The sequence below is a fragment of the Macaca thibetana genome, chromosome 9, assembly GCF_024542745.1.
Source record: "Macaca thibetana thibetana isolate TM-01 chromosome 9, ASM2454274v1, whole genome shotgun sequence".
Classification (NCBI taxonomy): Eukaryota; Metazoa; Chordata; class Mammalia; order Primates; family Cercopithecidae; genus Macaca; species Macaca thibetana.
The window spans coordinates 30,931,972-30,951,855 of record NC_065586.1 but is presented as its reverse complement, the minus strand read 5'-3'; the positions used below and the strand labels follow the sequence as shown (position 1 = coordinate 30,951,855).

The 19,884-nt window shown below is 39.5% G+C and overlaps 1 long non-coding RNA gene across 1 annotated transcript in view; it reads left to right on the top strand.

Moving 5' to 3' along the window:
• The window catches only part of LOC126963363 (uncharacterized), a 162,259-nt gene that overhangs the window by 129,814 nt on the left and 12,561 nt on the right, over positions 1-19,884 (top strand). The window contains exon 2 of the long non-coding RNA XR_007729041.1: positions 16,996-17,125. This is a non-coding gene — a long non-coding RNA (uncharacterized LOC126963363). The remainder of the gene's footprint in view (positions 1-16,995; positions 17,126-19,884) is intronic.

Sequence of the window (19,884 nt, the reverse complement as noted above, 5' to 3'; positions counted from 1 at the left end):
AACGCTCTAGATCTGCCTCTCCTCATCTTCAAAATTAGGAGTTGCTTCAGTGCTTTGAAAAATCTAGATTCTTGGGTCTATACTCATCTTGCTGAATCAGCATCTCTAGGGCTGTGCTCCAAGAATTTGACTTTTAACCAGAGGTAAATGGACGACTTTTTTGAACAGTTCTAAAAACGTTTATGTAATTAGTTTCCCAATTTGGCTTGCCTGGCAATAGAGGATCAATGCATACTTTAGGATTGGTATGTCATGTATATTGTAGGGAACATTTTCTCTGATAGATTTTATAAAGAACTAAACGAACCCATTTTATTTGCTGTGTCTCACTGGCTATTCTCTGTAAAAGACCACATATCACGTGCCCCGTCAGAAAAAACTTTTGAGCATGTGTTTCTAATATATTTACTTTTAAAATATTTCATATCTAACATCTATATTTATTTATATGTCACCAGGCTTTAATAGCTACTATTTTATGTTAAATATTAAATATTAACATTATGAACATTATAAAATATAAAAATTAAATAATTTTTAAAGAAAAAAGTTGAAATAAGATTAAAAATTTTTGATTAGTGAAAATCTTGGTTTAACATTTTGTGGCATAGCAATATCAAACACAATTTGTGATACTGATTTCGAGTTCTCTCTATATATATGGTTTTTTTTCCTTTTTCTTTTTCTTTTTTTTTCGAGACAGTGTCTCACTCTGTCGCCCAAGCTGGAGTACAGTGGCAGGATCTTGGCTCACTGCAACCTCTGCCTCCTCCTGTCTCCACTTGCCGAGTAGCTGGGACCACAAGCGCACGCCCTGGCGCCTGGCTAATTTTTGTATTTTTTGTAGAGACTGAATCTCACCATGTTGCCCAGGCTGATCTCAAATTCCTGGGCTCAAGTGATCTGCCCACCTCGGCCTCCCAAAGTCCTGGGATTTCAGGCATGAGGCACCTGGCCAAGTTTGGTATATTTTAATAGTTATAATAGATTCAAATATGCTTCACAAAAATACTGTATGTAGATTCACATACAAGAAGTATCTTTTTAGAAAACTATCCTTAATAACCTATAATACTGATTTTTAAATTCCATCCACTAATTATGCCAAAGTGTCTTATGAGCTGGTAAATTTCTGCTTTTCTGGTTATCAAATAGTGGTTGTTGCAAACTAATTGGAAGATTTGACATTTTTAGTATTTCCAACAAATATTTTCAAAACATGATAAAATTCTTCACTTAGAAAAAAACTGGGGCAGGTTAGAAAATTATATTTCCAGGGTTTTTAATGTGTACAGATATGAGTTTTTGTATTGTTTTTGGCAACAAAACCCACGTGTATTTGAGAATATTTCCAAGCATGCATTTCCAAAGAGCTCTTTCCATAGCATGAATTTCTTTCAAGAATTATTACTTTCTCCCTCATTGTAACACTATTTTCTCCTCACCTTTATCTCAAATGGACAGATCAAACATAGTTTTGGAAATATCTGATGAATAGTGTATTGGCCTCAGAAAAAGCCAGATTTGAACCTTTGTATTTATAAAAGAATAACACATTATCTATCTCAAGTTTAACAATACTTTTAAGTGCTTTGCCATGAAATAACTTTTAACCCTCCAAGGGCACAAAAGATTTTCACCATTATTCCCCATCTCATTAAGATTCTGCTTCTATTTTTCAATCAAGTAACCACACCGATGACACCTGTAACATTTTGTGGATTTCTGGTTCAACTTTTTGTAGCAATAATATTCATATGGCTGATGATGCAGCGAACGGATGTTTCAGGAGGGGCCATGCCTGTGGATTTCCCCTTGATGTCTCTTCTTTTTTTTTTTTTTTTGAGACAGAGTCTCGCTCTGCCACCCAGGCTGGAGTGCAGTGACGAGATCTCGGCTCACTGCCAGTTACACCTCCCGGGTTCATTCCATTCTCCTGCCTCAGCCTCCCCAGTAGCTGGGACTACAGGTGCCCACCACCACGCCCGGCTAATTTTTTGTATTTTTAGTAGAGATGGAGTTTCACCGTGTTAGCCAGGATGGTCTCGATCTCCTGACCTCGTGATCTGCCTGCCTCAGCCTCCCAAAGTGCTGGGATCACAGGTTTGAGCCACTGCACCCGGCTGATGTCTCTACTTTTATAATTCCATCAAAGCAGCTACTCCCTGAGTGGTTAGACTCATATGGGTAAACCCCCATTCCCCCTTTCCCCATTTTTTAAATTAAAGAAGTCATTTACTATTGAGAATGTATCTTTTTCTGGTACATCTTTTCTTTGGCAAGCCACATAAAAGCATTTCTTCATGTATTTCATTATTCAAACAGAATCTAGCAGCTCAATTATGGAATCATGTTGGAAGCATCTCAACTTTTATTCATTCAGCAACAACCCATTCAGCAATCACCCTGTGGTTTATCATTTTCACTAACATTTTGTGCTTTGTGTCTTCCAAAAGATTTTTCTAACTAAAGAGGGCACTTTGAATTTTTACTATGCTTTTATGTAAATGATTTCACTGGTTTATACTGCAGCAGTTTCTTCAACAGTAGCTTTGCTATTAGATAAGAAATCTCATAAGAGGTTGCTAAGTATGTATAAATATTTAATAAGAAGTTTTAAAATACTGGTTTGAGACTCACACAACTTTACACTTGAAACAAAACCAGAGGCTCATTTTAATATTGTGGGTTCTTAATTTCAAATTAGTTTCTAACGTTGCAAAGCAACACTATCCATGGCTCAATGTTTGTTGGTAACAATAATGCATGTTAAAAAGCTATATTTCAAATATATTTTTAAAAGAAATTTTAATTCAAAAGAATTTTAGGTTTACCAGAGGATTGCAAAGATAGAACAGAGAATTCCCATACACCCTTCACCCAGCTTCCTCGAATACTAACATCTTACATAACCATAATATACTTATCAAACCTAAGAAACTGACACCAGTACAGCACTATTAACTAAACCACAGATTTAATTTGTATCTCTCCAGTTCTTCCATTAATATATTTTTTCTGTTCCAGGATCCAATCCAAGGTACCATGTCACCAAATGATCAATGCCACATAATAATTTTGTTTAGCTAAAACTAAATAGGCCAGGCGCGGTGGCTCACGCCGGTAATCCTAGCACTTTGGAAGGCTAAGGCGGGCAGATGACCTGAGGTCAGGAGTTTGAGACCATCCTGGCTAACATGGAGAAATCCCGTCTCTACTAAAAATACAAAAAACTAGCCGGGCGTGGTGGGACTAAACTTGTAGTCCCAGCTACCTGGGAGGCCGAGGCAGGAGAATCACATGAACCTAGGAGGCGGAGGCTGCAGTGAGCTGAAATTGTGCCACTGCACTCCAGCCTGGTGACAGAGTGAGACTTCATCTCAAAAAAAAAAAAAAAAAAAGAATAATTTTTGGGTAGGCACAGCAGCTCACACCTGTAATCCCAGCACTTTGGGAGGCTAAGACAGGCAGATCACCTGAAGTCAGGAGTTTGAGAGCAGCCTGGCCAACATGGTGAAACCCCGTCTCTACTAAAAATACAAAACCTGGCTGGGCGTGGTGGCATGCACCTGTAATCTTAGCTACTACAGTGACTGAGTCATGAGGATCACTTGAACCCGGGAGGTGGAGGTTGCAGTGAACTGAGATGGCACCACTGTACTCCAGCCTGGGCAACAGAGCAAGACTCTGTCTCAAAAAAAAAAAAAAAAAAAAAATCTAAAAAACTAAATAATTTTGGCAATGTGGTTCTCCAAGAATGAGTGATGGGCAAAATACTACAAGAAGCTAAAAGTGAAGCCGTCTTTGCCCCCTCCATCTCTGTTGTGGTATTAGGGCTTTTCACTGCGGCTCTCCGGTACTGTCCTTGAAATGAGACTATCTGGCTTACAGACCAAATAAGGGGGCCTCCAAATGTTTATTAAATATGATACTAGAAAATCCACTTCTTCCTTGCTTTTCTTTTTTTAAAGGCAAAAATATGATGTGTAGAGGGTCTCACATTTCTTTTCCATAGCAAACGTCTATGCTTCCAAGAAAGGGCCAGCCGATGTCTTCTGCACCCTGTCAAGTGCACACAACCCATTTTGTAGAACATTTCTCTGTATTCTATTCATGCTCCTTTGGTTGTTCAGAGAATCGACCCTAAACTCCTACTAATAGTAGAAAGTCTAAGCTAGAAAAACTGGACAATGTCAACGTTTTGTTCTCGACTGGCCAAGTCCATGTTTTTCTGAATTATTGATAGATAAGAAACAATTATTGAGTAACTTATTAAGGCAGTTAATGAACACAAATAAATTTCTCCAGGAAGCGCTGCCTTAAGCCATCCCTTAACAAACTGTTAAAACTTCATGTACTTTTGGCAGGGTAGTGCGGAAAAGACTTGGGAGAAGGGCAGATAGCCCTATGGCACCCCTTAAATCACATCACAGAGGCTACCTGCTCCCCATAATTGGCCTAGCTCTGTGTTTTCACCATTGACACTGAAAATTAAATATTTGATAATGCCAGGAGTGGAGTCTCATACTGTAATCCTAGCACTTTGGGAAGTTGAGGCAGGTGGATCACCTGAGGTCAGGAGTTCGAGACCCAGCCTGGCCAACATGGTGAAATCCTGTCTCTACTAAAAATACAAAAATTAGCTGGGTGTTGTGGCAAATGCCTGTAATCCCAGCTACACAGCAGGCTGAGGCACGAGAATCACTTGAACCAGAGGTTGTTGCAGTGAGCCGAGATCACACCACTGCATTCCAGTCTGGCGACACAGCGAGACTCCGGTCAGAAAATAAAATAAAATAAAAATGGACATCTACGTTGTTCATTTATTGAAAGAATGAATGATGTAGCAGGTTCTGTAATGTACCACATGGTCTCCCTTTAGGAAGGAAGAGTTTACCTGTCAGGTGCTGGGGGTTTTGCTGGAACAGGCTCTGAATGGTCAACCCTCTTTGGGCATTGCCTTAGCTGAAGAAAATCTCTCTCAGGATTTGCCCCCTTCCAGGGACAGCTTGCAGCCAGTGACTGATCAGTTGGTCGTCAGAGGTAGGAGGGCTTGGCCCCTTGTCCCATCTTGGGGCAACTCCGAGGGGCTATCCCGGCTTCAGAGCTCCCTGAGTGGTTGACTGAGGCCTTGGTTGGGAATCCACGGTAGATCAACTTCTCCATCTGCCCAGTCCTGCTTCCTTTTCTTCCCCTCTACAAGTTTTGATTCCAAGAGCTAATAATTTTCTGACACACTAGTCTCAATTTGGAGTCTGCTTCCTAGAAGAGGATCCTCCCACATACGCAAGTGGTCAAAATTCAAACAGTAAAAAGAGTGTGCAAAGGAAAATAGGCATACCAGCACCGATGGATGCTTCCAGGCTGCGTGTGTGCGTGTGTGTGCGTGCGTGTGTGTATACATGTATATTAGAATACTTGTACATTTTATACCCATTTTGGCCATTTTCTTATAAAGTTTGTAGCACCTTATACATGCTTTTTTCTATCTTATTTTTCATTTTAACCTATTTTTACATAGTGATACATAAAGTTTTACAATTACTGTCTAATATTCCATTTTGCATGGATGTACCATAATAATAGCTACCATCTGCATGACACCTATTGTCTGGACACTCTGGCCAGCTCTTTATATTTATTCAACACATATCTTTTTTTTTTTTCTTTTTTTTGAGACAGTCTCATTCTGTCGCCCAGGCTGGAGTGCAGTGGTGCGATCTCTGCTCACTGCAACCTCCGGCTCCCGGGTTCAAATGATTCTCCTGCCTGTCTCCTGAGTAGTTGGAACTGCAGGTGCATGCCACCATGGCCAGCTAATTTTTATATTTTTAGTAGAGACGGGGTTTCACCATGTTGGCCAGGATGGTCTCGATCTCTTGACCTTCTGATCTGCCCACCTCGGCCTCCCAAAGTGCTGGGATTACAGGCGTGAGCCACTGCACTTGTTCCACATATTGTGTATCTATTATGTGCCAGGCACTGTTCTGAACACCAGCAACACTAGAAACTGTATCTCACACTTCACTTCAACGTTAAGACTTTGCCACTATTCTTTTTTTGTTTGTTTGTTTTTGTTTTTGTTGTTGTTGTTGTTGTTGTTGTTTTTGAGACAGTCTCACTCTGTTACCCAGGCTGGAGTGCAGTGGCGTGATCTTGGCTCACTACAACCTCCGCCTCCTGGGTTCAAGTGATTCTCCTACCTCAGCCTCCCGAGTAGCTGCAACTACAGGTGCATGCCACCACGCCCAGCTAATTTTTGTATTTTTAGTAGAGACAGGGTGTCACCATATTGGTCAGGCTAGTCTTGAACTCCTGACCTCATGATCCACCCACCTCGGCCTCCCAAAGTGCTGGGATTACAGGCGTGAGCCACTGCACCTGGCCAAGTTTGCCACTATTGTTGTCCCTATTTTACAGATGAGAAAACTGATGTTCAAGTAACTTGCCTAAGGTGTGACTCATAAGTGGTGGGACCAGGATCCATGATGAGGCAGCTGGTTTCTACCCTCTCTGCTCTTAAACCCTCCACCAGCATCCCCTTCATCCTGCAACTTATTTCATCCGCTTCCCCCAATGGACAGTCAAGCTGCATGCAGTTAGTGGCTATTATAAACAATGCTGCCGCAAGCAGCCTTTTCCATTTATCTTTGAGTGCCATCTCCCTACTGCTAAACGGGGAACAAGCGAGCTTATTATTCAACAGGATACCTGTTAGCAGTCCCAGGTCATTACCCAGACCATTTTAAAACGTGCCTTTCTTCAAAATTAGGGTTTTACGGAATCAAAAGATACAGCATTCCATTCTTAATATGAAAATCTTAGGTTAAGCTTTTAAAATACTTCCATGCAGTCCCCTTGTGTTAGATGCATATTTGCAGATAGGGTAATACCTGAATTACCATCGTCAGTGTCTCTGGTGGGAAGTGGAATGTTTTTATTGAAATTGTTCTTGTTTGTGTTTCAGGAAAAAAAAAATGAAAGCAGACCTACAATCTGGGTCTGGTTTTCATCATAGTGCAATCTTTATGAGACAATGTAAGGCTGAGAATTTTTTAATCTGATATTTCTTTAAAAAATGCATGTTCGAAAATGATACAAACCAATCAGAAGAAGAAGAGGAACGATGGAAAAAAGAAATCCCTTACATAAAAGAGAAGCAGGAAATTCCAGCGAAGTTTCACAGGGAGGAGGGAAAATCCATCTGTATCGCTATTTATTAGGTTGTTATTTCTTGGTATAGCGTAATAGTTGGTTTTGTCGAACAACGAAAATTCTGTTTAGAGGAAATTGGACCGTTCACACTCCCTGAAGTGAGAACATAACATTTCACTGAACATTACAAACCCATCATGTGTCCCATGATCCACTGGCCCTTTAAATAAATATTTCACTTTCTTTAGAGAATCTTCCTGTTCTGGTCATAGATCCATCTCATATTAGATGATTGAATATCTATGTAATTTGTAGTGTCTCTGTGGATATTCTTTCAATTCTCATATTTTCATTTAATGGTACACTCCACTAATTGGGGGCAGGAAGTAATTTGGCATGACTTCAGGGTTAGTTGTTGAAATTTAAAGGCATTTTTACATAATGCTCCGAATACTGGGAATAGTAAAACCTCAATCTTCCAATAAGCTAGAAAACTATTAATGGATTTCTAGGTACTGTTGTTTAGTGTTAATACTCAGTGGAATATATTTTTCATTAAATATGAAAACAGTCCAAGTATGTTGTATACCAGGTGTGCTAACTTGACTGCTTCCTGGAGTGTCCATAATTTCAAAATTAATCTAGTCTTCTTTTATATGTTTTTCATGAATTTTGGCTTTCTTTTTAACAGTCATAATGATTGAACTATGAAGAATAAAAACTGGCAAGAAAAAGCCAATAAAACTGTAAAGAAAGTAAAAAGTTTCAGGGAAATGAGATTTACCAAATGATGTACAATATAGTTCCCTCTCTACCAAAGCTTTCCATCTTAAATTTATTCTAAAATGCCTCATTTAGTGTTTATTTGTGCCAGTTTCATAGCATGAATCAAATCATGATGGTTAGGTGAGTAAATCAAGCACCATATTAAAATTCATCCTTGGATTATCAGAGTATCTTTTTTTCTTATTCCCATTATCTTGCCTCTTTCCGAAGCAAGAAATTTAAATTTCTATGTGACTGAAGTAATCACATGTCAGAATACCCGAGGACTTAAAATTTCAGCTGCTGTGGCTTACACATTTCAATTTCCTAAATCCACTGTGAAAAGAAAAAGAAGAGTGGATACATTAAAATATCTAATATTTTCCCATTGTTATTCTCAATTTCTTTCTCTTTACTATAAATTATACATGTTTACTTGCATGAATACAATTGCCTTTTCTCCTGTTGCTTAAATCTCTTTGTCTACAGAAAGTGATAAGAGCTCATCCATTATTTAAGTTACTATTTCTATAACTGAATTAATACATACATCTACCCAAGCAAATAGGTTGATAGAATGAAGGTGAACACAGATTTTCTGCTTAAAGTCTCACTTCATAATCTCTGTTTAGATGCTTAACAGTGAAAACACATTGCCACAAATACCAGGGTTTCTTAATGGTGATAGTGTAAACAGTACTGTAAGAAAAAGAAAAACTCAAATTCTTTTTTAGCAAAAGGATATTCTCCTTGTTGAAAAGATTCCTTGCTTACTCTCTTAATTTTCTAGGCCCTGGAGTGAAAAGGCATAGCTTTTAAATCCTGCTTTGCAAAGTGTAAGTCAGGCTGGTGGGTATAGACTGCCCTGGATTTTCAGTCTAAAAAATTCGGGACTGAGTGCAGTGGCTCATGCTGTAATCTCAGCTCTTTTTGAGGATGAGCCAGGAGAACTGCTTGAGGCCAGGAGTTTGAGACCAGCCTGAACAATACAGTGAGAACCCATCTCTACAAAACATTCAAAAAAAAAGATTAGCCAGGAATGGTGGCACACGCTTGTGGTCCCAGGTACTCAGGAGAGGCTGAGGCAGGAGGCTAGCTTGAGCCCAGGAGATTGAGGCTGCAGTAAACTATGATCACATGACTGCATTCTAGCCTGGGTGACAAAGTGAGACCTCGTCTCTAAAAAGACCCAGCAAAAACCCCCCAACAATAATTGGGGCTTTATTTTTCCTTCATTATCAGTCCGACCTCACGCCGCCCCTGCTTTCGTCTCTCAACTTCACTTTCCTGGCCCAGACCCCCAAATTTTTCACTAGGCCCAATGACTGCTTCAGGGAAGGGAGAAGGTGGAGGGGAAGAAGGTTTAGGGGCAGTCCTATTTAGAAAGGAAGTATGCAGACTTGAAGTGGGTGAGAAAATAATATCTGTCACTTACCCATATGGCCTCCACTGTTGAAGCTGCATGCACGTATTTGTTTAATATAAACACTGACATACTTTAGGAGAAGATGTGTTTCATTTTAAAAGATTGACTTGTACATTGCAGCTTATGAATGATAACCTTCTGGAAGCGATTAAATGAAATCATACACACGTACATAGTTTGCAACACTTATTTGTAAAGTAAATACATGGTAGTAAGTACAGGAAAGTAACCGAGAGAGAACAAAAGAACTGTTAATAGCAATTGTCCTGCTTAGTGCAGGGAATCTGCTGTCACACATTTAACTTGTCCACGCCTGGTTTGAGATATTGTCCCCAGAAGGCCTCTGTGAAAATATTTATGGTGAGTGAATGAGGGACCTCAGGCTGTCATTCACTCCTAATTATCTCCATTAATTAGGAGATAATTAGAGCCTGAGGGCCCTCATTCACCCACCATAAATATTGTAAAATTATTTATTGAGCCCCTACTACGCATCCAGCTCTGCTTAGATGCTGGAGTTAGAGGAGTGAATAGAATGGGCATAGTCTTTTTCCTTGGGGAACTTACAAGTTTATAATAGGATGAACTGCAAACATACTTGTAAGAATTCTTTATCTATAAGATAGATCTAGATTTATCCACATGGAGATACATTTCAGGAATTGATTCAACTGATTATGGGGGTTGGCAAGTCCACAATTCACAGGACTAGCTGTCAGTATGGAAACTCAGACAGAATTTCCAAGTTACAGTCTTGAGGCAGAATTCCTTCTCTGAGAAACCTGTTTTTGCTGTAAAGGCCTCAACTGATTGGATGAGACCCACCTATAATGCCAAATGTAATCTCTTTCAGGTCAACAGATTGTAAATGTTATTCATACTTGAATATGAATATGAATATGAAAGTATGAAATACCTTTGTAGCAACATCTAGACTAGTGTTTGACCAAACAACTGAGCATTATAATCGAGGTACCCAGGCAGATCCTCATATTCTCTCCAAGTTGAAGAGCCAGAGATGAGAGTCTAGGGAGGCCAAGGTGATTAACTTGGCAGAAAAGAAGGGATCTATATGGAGAGAGAGTTCCAGAAACATGCGGAGGGTCTCCCATGAGGCTTTAGCTGACAACTGATCAGCACATGGATGTGAGGAAATGTCCAAGTTCAGTGAAAGAACTACCCGAAAGGATTAAAATGAACACTTTCCAGAGATCACACAGGGCCAGAAACAGTTTCTGTTCCCACCAGCCAGAACAAAACATGTCATAATTCATGAAGTGCTAGGTAGAACACTCAGAAGTATTTTGCCTCAGTGGTATGGCAGAATTAGACCCAGACTACATTGCTCTGTTTCTGCCTAACAAACCTTAGAAGCAAACCTGAAACGCTCAGACTATTTCCAGGTAATGTCACTGTGCTCCAGAATAAAGTTTCAGAGTAGTTCCAGTCATACAAAAATATATAGCACCCGAAAAGGTAGAATTTACCATGTCTGGCATGCAATCAATATTACTAGGCATGCAGAGAAAGAGGAAAATACAACCCACAGTCAGAAGAAGAAATCAACCAAGTGAAACTGATCCACAAGTGACATTGGTAACAGAATTAGTAGACAAAGGCATTTAAACCATCATCTGTTTCGCTATGTTCAAGAAATTGGAGGAAAGATCATGTGTGATAAGTACAGACATGGAACATAGAACACAAAAAAGTGAAATTCTATGAGGATTACAATATCTGAGTTTTTTTTAATGCACTGAATGGAATTAAAACAGATGAGACATTATGCAGGAAAAGATTAGCAAAGACACAGCAATAGGAACAAAGCAAAAGCAAATAGAGAGGGAAAACACTAAAAAACAAACAAACAAAAACCAAAATACCACCCCCCACCAGCATCCATGAGTTGTAGTGCATCTTTAGTGGCCTAATATATGTATAACTGGAGTTCCTAGTCCCAGCAAACTGGGAATCAGAGAGAATGCCTTCAACTGAAAAAGGTTATCGATGAAAAGCCTATAGCTAACATTTATAGTGAAGGAACAAATACTTTCCCTTGAAGATCAGGAACAAGACAAGGATGTTCACTCTCACTACTTCTCTTCAGTATTTTATTGGAGGTTCTAACTATATAAATGAAGCAAGAAAAAGAAATAAGGGCATTCAGATAGAAAAAGAAGTAAATCTGTCTTTATTTCCTGATGACACTATGTAAAACCTCTTATGGAAGCTATAAAAAGTTACTCAAACTAATGAACAGCTTTAGACATATCACCGGATATAAAATTATTATACAAAAATCAGTTATTTCTGTATACTACCAATTAAATTTTTAAACATTTCATTTACAATAGCATAAAAATGTGAAATAGAGATAAATCTGATAAAATATGTAGAAGACCTTTACACTTAAAAATACAAAACAATGCTGAGAGAAGTGAAACATCTAAATAAATAGATTTACCAGTTTGATGTGTCAGATGCCCAGTCTAGCTGACATGTCAAATTTCCCCCAAATTAATCTATAGAAACATAAATTCACAATAAAAAATCCATTTTGTGGAAATTTTTTGTTGAAGCTGACAAGCTGATTCTAAAATTCATTTGAAAATGTAAACGAACTAGGAAAACCAAAACAACTTGGAAAAAAAAAGGGAAGAAATATTTTACATTATCTTACTTTAATATTTATTATAAAATTACAGTAATTAAGATACTATAGTAGTGCATCAAGAGAGATAAATAGATTAGCGGAACAGAGTAGAGTAATTAAGAACAGAGTAATTAAAATAAGTACAATACTGGTGTCAAGACAGTCTTGACAACAAGATCAACAGAGGAAAAAGGAGAGAATCCAGAAATACACCCATGCAAGTATGAAGACCATTCAAGGAAGAAAGTATAATGTTTTGACCTAGTGGAGATAGAAAAATAAGATATCCGTAGGCAAAAGAATTAATTCTGGTTCAATTCTTGCACTGTATACAAAAATTAAACCAAAATGGATCAGAGATCTAAACATAAAAACAAAAACTAGAAAATTTCTAGGAGAATACACAGGAGAAAATTGTTCTGGCCTTGGGTTAGGCAAAGATTTCTTACATACAACACTACAGTCACAATAACACAAGCACAATGAATCTACTGCAAACTCTGCACAGGAAAGAATGGAATCAAATATGAGTTATACATATTTTATTTTTCAACCAAGAAACTGAATCTCTGATCTAAGTGTACTGCCAGTCTTGGTATACTTGTTTCAGATGCTGCTAATACACGAAGTTCAAGTTAGCAGTTCCAGTGATTTAGCGCAATATACTTGCTAATGACTTAGAGGATGCAGTGAATGGCCATGTGGAAAAATTTGCTGATGACACAGAAGTGTTTAGGTTGGGAAGAGCTAAGGAGGATGGTGAGAAACCTAAGATGGATCTAATAAAGCTGGCTGACTGAACAAACACTAAGACTGATAACATTTTACAGAGAAGGGCAAAAGGTAATAGATACAGAGAGAAATAATTTAAGCTCTACATAATTTAGTGTGTGCAGTACACAGTGATGGATTTAGGATTTATGTTAGTCCCGAAGGAAAAGGACTTGCTGTAGGAATCAAATTAATGAAAATATTTCATGAAAACCATCAAATCTGCAGTGGTCTTGAAAAGAAGGCAAAAAAATTGGAGGAAAAAATTTAAAAATATATATTGTAGATGAATCTGGGTGCCTACCTAATAAGCTTTCTCTCACTAACTCATTTATTCTAATGCTTTTTCCTAGTTCCCCCAACCTTGACTCTGCTTTCAGAGCAGATTTCAATAAAGGTGACTTTTCCCCAGCACTAGAAAATGAATCAAATCAATCTAAACCAGTGGTTCCCAAAGAATAATTCCCAGACTAGCCACAGCAGAATACCGGACAACTTACTAGAATCTACTGAATCAGAAACCCTGGTGGTGGAGCATTGCAATCTATATTTTAGCAATCTACCCCAGAAGTAGATTCCAATTTGTGCTGAAGTTTGAAAACCACTCGTCTAAACAGTTATGATAATTTCATTCCCCTTGGTCAATGATTGTATGAGGGATAAGAATTGACCTTGTTCAGGCCAGTGAGATACAAGTGGAAGTCTACTAGGAGATTCTAACAAAGATCTTTCTCTCTCATAAGAGGAGAAAACACATTGCAGCTTTTAGCAATAGTTGTGTGAGGATGTGATGTCTGGAGCTGCAGCAGCTATCTTGTGGCTATGATGGGGGAATGCCTGAGGACTGCAGAGTAAAAAAATCATGTCTTTGCACCACTGAATCAACCAACCTTGGCACCACCCTACCTCCAGGATGTCTGGCTATGTAAGGAGATAAACCCCACTTTTGGTCAGATGTGCACATTTGAAAGCATCCCCCTAAAAGCACCTCCCTTCCTTCTTCATTGTGGTACAGGGAAAGCAAATCTGAATGCACATATGTTCAGAAATAGTGAAAGAGAAAACAGGAATACAGATCTTATCCCTTTCATTGAACATTTGAAAGCTACATTCCCTAACTTTAAAGCAATTGTATTTTTCAGCCTTGTTGCTTTTGTATGCTGTGTTGATGTAACATTTACTTTCTCACAGTTATTTGTAAGGCAACTTTAGCAATAGAACTATGTGAAAACATAAAGAATCTTTCTGGGAGTCAGCACACAGTCCATCTAGGTCAGGACTATGTGCGACTAAAGGATGCCTTGGGAAGAACATTCATAGTCATGCAGTTCTTGGTTGCAACCTCAGAAAGTTAAAGTTGCACACCATACACTTTGGTTTCCCATAGAAATCCATTATGAATTGACCATTTATTAATCTCCCCAATTCTTAATATGGCTCTTCACTTTATGAATTATGATCACATGGTGGAGGCCAACTTCATCTCTAAGATCACTTTCATGAAAAATAAAATGCCAAGACAGATGTCTGGATGGAGATCTACACAGAGAGAGGGCAAAAGGCTTTTCTTGCTGAACGTGTCCTGGATATCCTGACAACCTGCATTGCTTGGTCCTGGAGCAGACTTGCAAGAGGGCAGGGAGTGGGATGACCGGTCAAATAAATGTATCCTTTTCTGTGCACCATCTCAGCTTCATGTTAGACAAACGTTTTACAATTAAGCCCCTCAAATGACTAACTGCAAAAGCAGATGGGTTTGTCATCATGCCCCATAGGTCAGGAAACTTGGACTTTGCAGGACTGACAGCAGGAATTGCTCCAAAATCAACTGGCCTCCACTGAGAATTCCCTGTCAGCTGTTATAGAAGGCGGTGTCCATTGAAATCCACCTTCAAATAGTGCAATAGCGGAGAGGAGATCTCTCAGAGAGACGAAAAGCAGACCAGGCAGGATTTCAGGGCTTAAGACCAATACCTTGCATTGCACTCAGAGCTATTAAGGAAACCAGCAGCATATGGATCCCAGATGTTCCAAGCTGATCTCCCTCTGGGAGGAGGTTGTCCTAGCCTGCCCTGAAACTCAGAGCAGGTCACGAAAGAAGACACCACAGGCACCCAGCCAGGAAGGTGGAGGGGCACACAGAGTCAAGACATCCCAGGCTTCCTTATCCAGGCTTCAGTCCTGCATTCGAGGTTTCTGTGATTCCATTTCCTCCTCTTGTAAGGCAAGACTATTCCTGTTTTATGATGGTGGAGTGAGGATAAAATAGCACAGAAGGTGGGAAAAGGCATTTGGTCACATGACTTTTAAAGTCCCTGTGCAGAGACACTGTTATACACTCACCAGAACCTATTTCCAAGACTCCTTTGCAGCTAAGTGGGGGTCATGGGACTGGGTCCCAGCCAATGAGATGTAAGCAAAAGTGTTGTGCATCCCTTCCAGGCCTGGCTCCCAGAAACAACCTCAGCTGTTTTCCACCACCTGTCTCTCCTGCTTACTGGTCACATACACAGAATCTAGCAGAAAACCTGGAAGCCCTATAAGATGGTGGAGCCACAAGATGGAAGGAGTGCAGATGCCTGAATGACTACATGGAAAGCCAGCTGCCCAATAGGAACAAGCATATCAGATTTTGCTTGAATGAAAATAAGACTTTTATTGTGCTAAGCCATTCTGGAATTTGTTTCAGAATCAAACAGTATTTAATTCACCTTACCCAATATAGTCTCTACCAAGCTTGTCCAACTCACCTTATTTTGTTGTTATTGTTCTGTTCTGTTTTGTTTTAGGCTTTTAGCAGCCTGAATCCACGGTTTTGTTTCTGTCTCTAGTGATGAGTGGAAAAGAGGGATGAGGAAGGGGCTTTACTGACCCAACCAGAAACAGAAATTAAGAACCTGATATGGTTAGGCTTTGTGTCCCCACACAAATCTCATCTTGAATTGTAATCTGCAGGTGTTTAGGGAGTGACCTGGTGGGAAGCATTGGAGTAAGGGGATGGTTTCCCCCATGCTGTTCTTGTGACAGTGAGTGCATTCTCACGAGATCTGCTGGTGTTATAAGGCAATTTTCCCTGCTCCTGCTAGCTCTCTCTTTCCTGCCACCATGTGAAGAAGGTCTTTGTTCCCCCTTCTGCCATGACTGTAAGTTTCCTGAGGCCCCCCACCCCGAGCCATGTGGAACTGTGAGTCAATTAAACCTCTTTTCTTTATAAATTACCCACTCTTGGGTATGTCTTTATAGCAGTGTGAAAATAGACTAATACAGAACCCATGACTATATTCTCCCCCTTGGACACTGCTGAGTCTTAGATAAAGGAACTGAGAGGTAACTGGGAGAAAGGAGAATCTGGGGGAAAGGAGGAATGGGAGGCAGGAATTACAAATGATTATACATTTAGAGAGATGACTCAAAATGTCCTGGTAGCACACGTATCTTCCATCCACTTAAGGATTCTCCTTACCAACGCTTTCATGCTCAGGGTGAAACTGCAAGCTTGCCTGGGCCTCGGTATGAGGGGCTGGAGCCTCCCTGCTTTTCCAGCTGGTTGTCGGTGTCTAAACAGATAGACATTGAGGCACATTAAGCAGACCTTAGGCACTTCAGGGTCTGAAGGAAATTAGGCCAGCTGAATCACCATCAAGTAAGTTTGTTCTTTTTTAGAAGGCAAACAGTGGTAAATACAACCCACACCATCTCTCCAAACTACATGTTCACTGCCGTGTAATCCACCCATAATAGATTGCTGACAAGTGTAGGGAGGTTTGGCGAATGTATGCCAGATGAATACTCATTTTCTTTCTTTCTTTCTTTTTTTTTTTTTTTTTTTTTTTTTTTGAGACAGTGTTTTCGCTCTTGTTGCCCAGGCTGGAGTACAAAGGCACGATCTTGGCTCACCGCAACCTCTGCCTCCCAGGTTCAAGTCTCCGAAGGGCATGCACCACCAAGCCCAGCTAATTTTATATTTTTTTTAAGTAGAGATGGGGTTTCTCCATGGTGATCAGACTGGTCTCGAACTCCTGACCTCAGGTGATTAGCCCGCCTTGGCCTCCCAAAGTGCTGGAATTACAGGCATGAGCCACTGTGCCCGGCCTAATACTCATTTTCATTGGCTCAGTAATCTGCGAGATTTTTTTGGATATACATGTGGTTGGTGTGAAGTAAGATCTATAGAATTCTTATTCAAGAGATTGTGATCACTTTATATCTATTTTTAAATTTACAGATGGGTTCTCACTGTGTTACCCAGGCTGATCTTGAAATCCTGGACTCAGGCAATCCTCCCATCTCAGTCTCCTGAGTAGCTGAGATTGCAGGCATGTGCAACTACCCCTCAGCTGTTATGATCATTTTAGGTAAATATTTTTTATGCATGAATAACCTGATCTGGACAAATTCATTTCTGATGCTCAAATCTTACCTTGCTCTTTTTTTCTTTTATTTGAGTGTGGTAAAATATACAGAATATGAACTTACCATTTTAATAATTTTTAAGTGTACAATTCAGTGGCATGAATTATATTCACAATGCTCTACAACCATTGCCAGTATTTATGTCCAAAGCTCTTTCATCATCTCAGATAGAAACTTGGATATAATAGTTCCTCACCCCCCCTCCCTTTCCCTAGCTCCTGGTAACCTCTAATCTACCTTTTATCTCTATAAATTTGCATATTCTGGATATTCCATGTGAGTAGAATAATAAACTATTTGTCCTCTTCTATGTGGCTTATTTTACTTAGTGTAATATTTTTAATGTTCACCCATATTGTATCATGTTTTAGAACTCTTTTCTGTTTATGACTGAATAATATTCCTTGGCATGCATATACCAGAGTTTATTCATCTGCTCATCTGTTGATGGACACATGGCTATGCTGAATAACACAGCTATGAATATTGACTTACAAGTATCTGTTTGAGTCTCTGCTCTGAATTCCTTTGGGTATACATACGTAAGAGTGAAATTGCCAGACCATACAGTAATTCTCTGTTTAGCTTTTCGAGAAACTACCAAACTGTTTCCGATTGCAAACCTGCAGGATTTTTTTTTCTTTGTTTCTTCCTTTATTTTTTTAATTTTTATTTATTTATTTTTGAGACAGAGTTTTGCTCTTGTTGCCCAGGCTGGAGTGCAGTGGCATGATCTTGGCTCACTTCAACCTCCACCTCCCGAGTTCAAGCGATTCTCCTGCCTCAGCCTCCCTAGTAGCTGGGACTAGAGGCATCCGCCACCATGCCCGGCTAATTTTTTGTATTTTTTTAGTAGAAACGGGGTTTCACCATGTTGGCCAGGCTGGTCTCGAACTCCCGACCTCAGGTGATCCGCCCACCTTGGCCTCCCAAAGTGCTGGGATTACAGGTGTGAGCCACGGCACCTGGCCAAACCTGCAAGATTTTTTTTAAAAAACAGGTGAAATTAAAAATGTAGAAGAGGGCATTTGCTATGCAATAGCAAAGACTGAGTGATAAGAGTACCCTCTGGATCTGGAAACCTCATTAGCCCAGAGCATGTCTCTCTATTCCCTCAGCTGTCTCTCCTGAGCAGTCTCATTAAAGGGTTCACATCTGAGTGACTCCTAGATACAGGGGTCAATTGACCAAGTAGCTAATGAACCTTGAGCTTACCCTGGCTCCTCTTCATTTACCCTGGCTCCCCTCACTTACCCTGGCTCCTTCCAAGGCCCTGAGAAGGACCCGCACAATGTGGTCATTTTTTTTTTTTTCTTCAAAAGTAAGATATTTTAACTAAAGTCTGTCAAGGCAACTGCCTCTTTCTACTATCACAGTTCCCCTTGTTTTGGATGGCTTTAAAGAGCTCATGGACATTTTGGGCATCTGGTTAAGGGGAAGTTCAACTGGGGATATATTTCATTTTGGTTTAGGGGCTTATATATGTAGATGGTGGTTTCTTCTGAGTACAGCTAAGTTACTACTAGTCATCCCAGTATGAGAATACTGCAGGGAATACTCCTACCATCACCAGCATCATGACATGAAGGAGATATAAATGAGTCCTACACTATCTAGCAGGATAAATAAGGTTTGAAATGTACAGAGCCATAGACAGGTAAATTATTTCAAACATCAGATATATAAAACTGTCAGCAAAAAATTTTCTTTTCCTAATTGCTGAACCCAAACGGAAAGTCTCTCCTGTCAGGATTTATACTTGATAATGAAGCATATACAGTGATAAGTGCATTATGCATTTTGTTCTTTTTTAATGAGAATTGCACAAAATGAAATGACCAAAATTCCTGTAGTTTCAGGGCTAGTTTTAGTTTTCGTATCATGGTGCTGTAAGTAGGGAGAAAATACAGTTTGAATAGTCCATATATGAAAGAGACTTGAAAGAGGATTTTTTTCAAATTTGACAACTATCCTAAAAATGTATGTGGTATTATGGTATTGCCAATAGTAGTTGCACAGATGAAAGAAACCTCTCTAAACTATCAATTACGAAACCACATTTTGATCCATCATGCTAGAGGACATGACTGAATTAGCCATCTCTTCCTGCTGTAGAAAATACTATAAAATTGTTTTACAAAACGGTGTTCAAAAAGTATACAGACATGAAATTAGAATGACAGCATCATAAAGTGGCATCAGTTAATAAAAGAATGGTATTTTTTAGAGCATATATGTTTGTGGTATTTGTCAGCTTTACACAATTTATGATTTCTTTTTTTTTTTTTTTTTTTCTGAGATGGGATCTCACTCTGTCGCCCAGGCTGGAGTGCAGTGGTACAATATTGGCTCACTGCAACCTCTGCCTTCCTGGATCAAGCAATCCTCCTACCTCAGCCTCCTGAGTAGCTGCAACTACAGGCTGTGCCACCATGCCCAGTCAATTTTTTTTGTATTTATATGTGTTTTTGTAGAGACAACATTTCCCCATGTTGCCCAGGCTGCACAATTTTTGATTTATTGTGATTTTTCTGTTCGCATTCTTTAAAAAATTCACATTCCTACTCAATTTTGTATATTAACTTTGGACTATTGTTCTTAACGACGTTCTCAAGGTAATCTAAGCTACAGTCCTTACAAAGTCTGGATCTGCCTGCCTACATCATGTTTTGTCACCAATGAGTCACATTCATGCAAACCC